Raw genomic sequence first — 9,131 nt, 5'->3', positions numbered from 1 at the left:
GACTTGGATATCGAACAGCCAGTTATCGTAGCGGTACCATTAGCTTGAAGAACGCTGGCAGTGCAGCGCGTTGCTCAATGAAACACATCTCATTGCTGCAGCATCGGCGGAAAAGCAAAAAAATTGGTGGATTATCAAGGTTAAGCCCAGTGAATGCGAAGCATGTTCAGCAGCTGTCTCAGTGTGGATGGGGCTAAGTAACGGAGACGTGGTTATAGGTTATTCGTCGTACTTTATTATTTGCAGCCCGACAAACACACTCTTATGGTCCGTAAATGCATGACTCTTGGTTTGCACGTCACTTACGCATACACGCCCGGCGCAAAAGACGCTGGCGCGGTTGCGGGCACAGAGACTGACGCGACGGCGGGCGCGCGCCGCTTCATTCCTGGCGTGACGTCACATATCACGTGATGCAGCGATGGTGGCGCCGCCGCCGCGTCGCCCGCGACGGCGCGAACCGAAGCGTGGAGGCCTCCGCCGGACGACGTCCGACTGCGCGATATGAGGCCCCATCTGCAGCCGGTGTGACGTCATCACGTGACGTCACATCATGTGATCTCATTTCAAGGTCAATGGTGGCCACCGCCGGGAGGCGACCGACGGCGCGATATGAGGCCCCATCTCCAGCCGGTGTGACGTCATCACGTGACGTCATGTCACGTGACCCCACTTCAGGGTCAATGGTGGCCACCGCCGGGCGTCGCGCGAAGGCCCGAAACCTACGTTAATATGCTTCGCATAATAAAAAACGACTACTGTGCCGCAGTTCCTGGGTTCGAACCCGACCACAGCGACTGCGTTTCGAAGGAGGCGAAACGAATTGGCGTCCGTGTGCTGTGCGATGTCAGCGCACGTTAAAGATCCCCAGGGGGTCGAAATTACTCCGCAGCCCTCCACTACGGCTCCTCTTTCTCTCTTTCCACTTTCACTCCCACCTTCATCTCTTCCCTTACGGCGCGGTCCAGGTGTCCACAGAACAAGAGTGACAGATACTGCGCCTTTCCCTTCCTGTAAACCAATTATCTTATCTTATCTGTGCGGACACTTTTGGTATGTCTCAGGTTCAGAACACATAAAAGATCGCAACAGTGGCGGTTCTGCAACACCGAGCATCACTGCACATGTGGCTGAGCAAATTGTTTTTCATTAGTAATCGCATTAAGAAATGATTCCTTCAAATATAAACACTTGTTAAAACTGCCAATGCATCGTATGGCAATAAAAAAAAGAGAGTGTAGACCCCAATTCAAGAAATCGCAGCTTGTTCCACATTTATTTCTACAATTCACATAATTCCCGATTGTCACATGTAAGAGGCCATGTACAGAGGCGTTTTGCGAAAGCAAGAAAGGATGCTCATGCAAAAACGACCCAGACCATCAATACAACGACAAAAACCCCAGAAGTAGACAGACATCTCGTACATTTATGGGAAGCCCGAAAAAGTCTATTAAAACGGTGGAAAATGCAAAAATTAAAGAGAAAACTTAAAATGAAGATCACACAGGTTACGGCTGAAGCACAAGAGTATGCTATAAAGCTCGCCAAGCAAAACTGGGCAGATTTCTGCAATTCGCTGAAAGGTACCCTAAGCACGGCTAAAGCATGGTCAATATTAAGAAGCATGATAGACCCCTCAAAAACCAAAACGGCCACAAGAAGAACCCTCCACACCATAGCCCATAAATACCCGGGCACAGATGCAGAGTTGATCACCACCATGCACAAGAAATACATAGGAGACCCTACTCCGGCTTGCCAAACTTCATATGCGGGTCAACCAAACCCCTCCCTTGACTCCCCCATAACACTGGCGGAGGTCTACTCAGCCGCCCGTACATTTACAAGAAACACTGCCCCTGGAGGAGACAAAGTCACCTACGCCATGATTAGGAACTTAAGCACCGAACATCTGCAAGACCTAACGAAGTACATCAACGAAGAACTGTGGGAGAAGGGACAGGTCCCATCAGCTTGGAGACACGCGGATGTCATCACCATAACAAAGGCTGGAAAGCCACCGGCTGTGGAGAGTCTCCCTCCTCTCCCTAACTTCTTGCCTGGGAAAACTCTATGAAAAAGTAGTCCACCTCAGGTTCCAAAATTACATCGACGAAAACAACATCTTTCCTTCCTGCGTGCTGGGCTTCCGCAAGGGACTCTGCAGGCAAGATGCTTTCCCCCGGATTAGGGAAGAAGTCATCAACACCATACCCCGAAAAGGCGAAAATATCATTCTGGCACTAGATCTCAAAGGAGCATTCGACAACATTGGCCACCAAACCATATTGCACGAAATAAACAATATCAACTGCGGGGAGAAAATCTTGAAATACGTGAAGGCTTTCCTCTCAGATCACACAGCCACCGTAGGAATTGGAGAGATTCGATCACCAAAAGTACCCATACCGAACAAAGGTACACCGCAGGGCTCTGTAATCTCTCCAATGCTATTTAACATAGCAATGATAAATTTAGCAAAAAAAAAACTGTTGACCCGCAATGATATTGCCTTCACTTTATACGCGGACGACATCACCATCTGGGCTACTCAGGGATCCTTGGCGCAAAAAGAAGAAGCTCTGCAAGCCGCTATAGACCTAGTCGAGGAATTTGCTGGGGAGAGCGGTCTTCAATGCTCCCCCGAAAAATCCGAACTTATCAGGCTACACAGAAGAAATTACAAGTCCCCAGGAGAAATTCAGCTCTCTCTAGGAGACCAGACAATTCAAGAGAAGGACAAGATCAGAGTTTTGGGGCTGTGGTTGCAAAGCAATTTGAGAGTGGATTATACAATCAAAACACTCAAAACCACAGTCAACCAAATTTCCAGAATGATTAGAAGGGTGACCTGGCACCGGAAAGGGATGAGGGAGGAGGACACCCTCCGCCTTGTACAAGCCCTAGTCGTTAGCAGGATTACCTACGGGCTCCCATATCACGAAATTATAATCACTGATAAAAGGTCCATTGACACTATCATAAGAGGAGCCTATAAAACGGCCCTAAACCTCCCGCCAACAACATCAACGGAACGTCTTCGGGCACTCGGAGTGCACAACAACTTAGAGGAGCTCAAGGAGGCGGTTCTAGAGAGTCAGAAACAACGCCTAACAACAACGCAGGCGGGTAGGGAAATCCTGTCAAAACTAGGGCTATGGCAGGCACTAAGAACTTCCGAGATCAAATCACAAATTCCGACATCCACAAGAAACAACATCTATGTGAACCCGATACCCAAGCACATGCACCATGAGTTACAGAAGGGTCGAAGGAAAGCCAGAGTCAAATCATTGGAAAAACAATTGTCTAAAGACGCGGAAGTTGTCTACGTGGACATAGGGGCTTACGGCGAGCCTGGCAAGTTCACAATAGTTGCAGTTGACCACCAGAAGAGGCCAATTATTCAGGCTTCGATCTATGCCAAGGATCCTGCGGAAGCGGAATCACTGGCAATAGCCGTCACCATAAAAACACAAGACCACCAAAAGAAGTCATCACACGTAGCGACGGACTCCCAACCAGCCTGCAGGGACTACCTGGCCGGAAAACCTCACAGAAGAGCGTGTGCAATATTACGTTCCATCTCCCAGACGCACACAATTACATGGACACCTGTACACGAAGGCCTAGAAGGAAATGAGGTAGCGAATGATCTAGCCCGAGCTTTCACAAACCGGGCGGATCCCCATCCCTACCCCGCCCCTCTCCTAGGACCCTACGGCGACAGGCTGGAACACCTACGGTTAGAAAGAAGAATTTTCTCACCACCACACAAACAACTTCCTTCCTCGGACGCTATAGACTGGAGAAAAAATACAAACTAAGCCCAACAAAATACACGAGTTACTGTCCTTAGTGCGGTGCAAGCCCCACACTGTTGGGAATGCCAGGACAAACCTGACCCAACGTTACTAGTGCCATGCCCGACACACGAGCAGTGGGAGGCGGCCCTGACCAGCGACAACCTGGACCAGCAAGCCTGGATTATCCAGCTAGTCCGAAAGTCAGCTGCTGCCAGCGGAGCCCTGGACTAGGGGCACCGACCACCCAGCTCCTGCGAATTTTTACTGATTAATAATTAAAAGTTTTCTCTCTCTCTCTCCCTTGCGAAAGCAAGGAAGACGACAGCGAAAAGTATTACGTGGGCCAACGAAGGATTAAAAAGATGAAGTAGTCGTTGACATGGCAAGCGTTGATTAGTGAACAGAATACGATGAAGACGACGATAAGGCTGACGTGTATCAACGCGGAGGTTATAAAATGCCGCAATATGGAGACGCAAGGGAGTGGAAGCCAGAGAAGCGGAGGCTCCAGGAGGTGAGGGACGCCTTGGCTGGGGGTGAGCAACGCCGGCTGCTGTACCGGTGTCCTTATGTTCTACGCCAGTGCACCGTAGACTCCCTGCTGTTCTCAAACCGTTTCCCTGGATTGAGCGACTACTCAGCCACCTGCTACATCTGGGGGGTACCTCCAAAGCTCGTACTACCCTCCACCTGCCTCACCCAGGAGGTTCACCTCAACGCCGCCACGAACGCCAACGTTCCTTCAGCCCACGCCTCAACGGGAGGTCGTCCGTTGCGGCCCTCAAGACCAGCTAATTGCAAGCCGAACGCCACCTCAACGCCGACGCCATTGTCTGGACCCACGAAACGCGTCGCCCGCTCCGAACTGTAAGCTCGAACGCTGTCTCTTAGTGTGAAAGTAGAACGCTGTCTCTTAGTGTGAAGCATCGTGTCTCATCATTAGTTTTTGTAGCTTGTATTTATTTTTGGTAATTTTGTTTGCGAGTTACGTGTCTGTGTATGTGTGTAATAAATGTGCGTCCGCGTGGGTACGTCTGGCATCTAGTTCATGATTTCGGCCTGAGCGTTCTCCGGAGATCCGTGACAAAGAAACAAGTGGCAAGCCTGCCATGATTTTCTATTTGTCTCGGATCTTTCGAGTTTCTCGACAGCAAAGAGTATAGACTTGGCGAAGACATTAGAGGTGGCTCTCAAGCAAGGCCTAAGCAAAGAGGAGGCGGTGAGTCTCTATGAGCAACAATTGAAAAGGCTTAGATATGAAAGAGCACAGGCACATGAAGATGCGCGTGAAGCAAAGGGGAACGCGAGGTTAGGAGAATTGAACGAGAGGAGTTTTTGCTGTGGAAACCGCAGCAGTTGATCGGAGATCGCGAGGGGAGCAAGGATGACGATCGGGGCTCCGAGGTAGTAATAGGAGCACCTAGATCGACGAGAGTTTGTCCGAGGATGCTGATGGCTCCTTTTGATGACAAAAGAGATGGATTGGACGCATATCGGCAATGGTTTGAGCGGATAGCTTCAGGACAAATTTTGGAGCACTGCAAATGGGCAACAGCTATGAGTATGAGTTCTGCAGCTTGCGGCGGAGGCTAGCCTGCCACTGATTTTTGTCTGTCTGTTGTGGGTCGTCATTGCACCCGCCACCGTTTCGGTAGTGGCGGACGACGGCTGTTGTTGCGGCGCGCGTTTTTCTCTCCCTCTTCTTTTTTGCTTCTTGTCTGTTTTTTCTTCTGTCCGCACGAGGCAGCGAAGGTGGCTCAGTTACAGAGCCAGTAGCAGGCCAGTGCATTTTCTTTTCTTTCTTCCTACAGCCACAACAACAAAACTACTCGTTTCCCTGATGGAGGCGAAACGAAGTGGCGTCCGTGTGCTGTGCGATGTCAGCGCACGTTAAAGATCCCCAGGTGGTCGAAATTACTCCGTAGCCCTCCACTACGGCCCCCCTTTCTCTCTATCCACTTTCACTCCCACCTTCATCCCTTCCCTTCCGGCGCGGTTCAGGTGTCCACAGAGCAAGTGTGACAGATACTGCGCCTTTCCCTTCCTATGAACCAACCTACTCGTTTCCCTAACGTTACTGCATCTGCATTTGAATGATGTAAAAAGCACATCAACAATTTCGTGCACTAACATTAGAATTCCTGTATTATATACATAATTATCGCCGCCTTTTCATCTCGAATCATCCGCTTTTAGGCAGAATTAGTTGCTGTAACATAATAACCATGGCTAAAATATTTAATTTCTGCCACGAGTATTATGGCCACCAAATCAGCTTTCACATACCTTAGTTCCATGTGGGGGTGTAGAGAGAGGAAGTCCGGAATATTTTGTTAGGATGCCTCTGGCTGATTCCATGGATTACGATAAATTCAAGAAGCTACTCCTCCAAAGAATCAGGCTAACAGCAGAGGGTTTTCGCGAGAGATTCCGCACCGCAAAACCTGAGGATTCCGAAACCGTTGAGCAGTTTGCTTGTCGGCAAGCCTATTATTTCGACAGGTGGCCTGAGATGTCGAACACAGAAAAGAGTTTTGAAGGCATGCGTGACAACCTTTTGACTGAGCAGTTCCTAGTATGCTGCAGTCCACATCTAGCGGTATTCCTGAAAGAAAGAAATTTCAGTCATTAGTAGAGGTTGCCGAGAATACACACCAATTTGTCCAAGCTCAAGGTCTCAGGAAGGAAGAAAATCAGAAGGTTTCAGAATTAGATTAACAAAACCAAGACCCTCTGGCGGGGCATTTAAGGCGCCAATCAGATGTTTACTCTGTAGCAGGGTGGGACACCATGCAGCTGACTGTAGAGCTAGCAGTTCAGCCCCGAGAACGCAGGTCTTGTGTGAAGGTTGCAACAGGAGAGGGCATACTGTGTGAGCATGCCAATATGAAACGCAGGACCAAGGTGCATGTGTTGTTGATTCAAAGAAAGAACCTATCACACAAGACAAAGTTCCATCAGAATCCTAGGCATGTTCATTCAGAGTAACCACAGAAATTTAGGAACATTAGATAAACTGACCACAACAGTCACCCAAACAGCCAGACTAATCAAGCGAATAGCCAACAAGAGGAGGGGCATGAAAGAACGCGACACCTGTCGACTCATTCAGGCTTTCGTCATCACCAGACTAGTCTACACCCTGCCCTATCTGCACCTTTACCAAGACGAAAAGCAAAAGGTTGAATGTCTTATACGGCAAGCTTACAAGACAGCACTAGGACTATCGAGAAACACCTCAACCGATAGGCTCTTAGCTCTTGGAATGCACAACACACTTGATGAACTCAAGGAAGCGCATTTAATAGCGCAGTACTCCAGACTGGCGCGCACCAAAGCCGGGAGGCTTGTCTTGCTGAGGCTAGGCATCAATGCCGAACCCATGGCGGACGATCCCAGGCAAATACCCACAGCAATCAGGAAAGAGCTTGTTATCAAGCCCCTCCCTAAGAATATGCACCCCATTCACCACGAAGGCAGGCGACTAGCACGCGCACGTGCATTACACACTAAATACAAAGGAAACCATTCGGTTGCTTACGTAGATGCGGCCGAATATGAAGAGACGGACCGCGGTTTCGCGATTTGTGCGGTGACTGGGGCCCGTGAGTCCACGCCTACCAAAATCTTAGCTTCAGCTACTGTACGCACCAGAACCTCCGAGGCTGCAGAGGAAGCAGCCATCGCGCTGGCTATCGCTTCTACCGAAGCAGATGTTATAGTCAGTGTTTCCAAAACAGCCGTACGGAATTTCGGGAGGGGCCGTCTGTCGGCTGCCGCCAGGAGTATCCTTAAAAGCTACCGTCCAGTCCCTGGTAGGACGATAGAACTGGTATGGGTTCCGGCTCACTCGGGCAATCCCGGGAACGAGAAGGCTCACGAATATGCCCGAGGTTTCGTCGGCCGGGCGGTGAGCACCTCGTTTCCCGCGGGCGCGAGGGAGGGCCTGCTCTCGTTCCATGATATAACTCGCCATTTTAGCCTGGAAAGGCGCATCTTCCCTCCACCGCACAATTCATTAAGCAAGGCCCAGGAGATAATCTGGCTCCAGCTACAAACCCGCTCCTTTCCCTGCCCCAAAGTTTATTCACATATATTCAAAGAGCAGGTTGACCCTGAATGCAAAGAGTGTGGCGTCGACGCTACTTTAGACCACATTACATGGGGGTGCGCGGCCTATCCGCCACCCGCCGATTTGCTGCCAGCTCCATCTCTGGAGGAGTGGGAGGCCGTGCTGCGCTGCTCGGACCCGGCCATCCAGGCTCGGGTCACTGAGTGGGCCAAAGAGATCGCCGACAGGACGCAACTGGCGGCCATCTGGCGCGGCCAGCTATCAAACTAAACCACTTAAAGCCGATGAAATAAATGTTTTCCCATCCATCCGCAGCTCAAAGAAGAGCAAACGCTACTAGACAATGAAGTGGAGAGTGGAACGCCAAAGTCGAAAACAGCAATACCAGTGGTGGTTGGACAAATAGCGGACCGTCATATATTGGTAGGTACTTATAAACAGTGGAGCCAATACAGCTTTGATTCGGAGAAGCCTAGTCAGGGATGAAGACCTAACCGGGCAAGCGTCCGCTGTCACCCTTGTGGACGGCACGGTTAGGCACCTGCCGGAAGCAGGATTCTAACGTCACCCCTTATTATACCGGAGAGCGATTAGCAAAATGCGTAGGGCAACCAATCTATGACCTCATCATGGGAAATATTCCGGGTGCAAGAAGCGTCAATAAACCTGACCCTGAGTAGAGGATGATCGATGTTGGGAAGCACCAAAATGAGCAAAAGCGCACGACTGGCCAGCAAGGGGATGGTTCAGTCAGTTTCTCGGACGCAGTAGAGACACGAGCGCAAGAGACAGCCAGAGCGACGAAGCGGCCGCTCTCTACTCCTGTGGCGATTTGTCTTAAAGTAACACCGGGCGAAAAGATGCAGCGGTGACGTAGCGGCAGAACATCCACCTCGCATGCAAGAGGATTAAGGCTCGAATTCCGGTGCAGCGCAATTCTCTACCGGATAAAAAAAAAAATCCGCGTCTCGATGGAATTGCATAAAGAGGTCTGGGGTGCGACCTGATGCCGGTGGAGGTGAACACCTCCGGCAACGCACTCCTTCGCCAGAACAGGAGTTGGCCACCCAGGTGCAGCAATTGGCCACAACCTCCCATGATTAGTCCTATAAAACCCCGGCCCTCAGTTACCAGCGGATGCAGAACAACTGGCCATGGCAGCCGTCAGACCTGTGATGCAGCAGGGTGCTAAGAATTTCTGGCTCCGCTAGACAGGCCACCTTTGGAAACTGACCCTGGCAACGTTTATC

At 50.4% G+C, this 9,131-nt stretch overlaps 1 pseudogene; it reads left to right on the top strand.

The window, feature by feature from the left end:
- The first annotated feature begins 4,266 nt into the window (after positions 1 to 4,266).
- On the top strand, positions 4,267 to 8,753 carry LOC146180157 (uncharacterized; annotated as a pseudogene).
- The last annotated feature ends 378 nt before the right edge of the window (positions 8,754 to 9,131 follow it).

Source organism: Amblyomma maculatum, chromosome 9 (genome assembly GCF_055883805.1).
Source record: "Amblyomma maculatum isolate TAMU_Amacu chromosome 9, ASM5588380v1, whole genome shotgun sequence".
NCBI lineage: Eukaryota > Metazoa > Arthropoda > Arachnida > Ixodida > Ixodidae > Amblyomma > Amblyomma maculatum.
The sequence above is the reverse complement of the archived record's forward strand: the minus strand, read 5'-3'. Positions and strand labels throughout refer to the sequence as shown.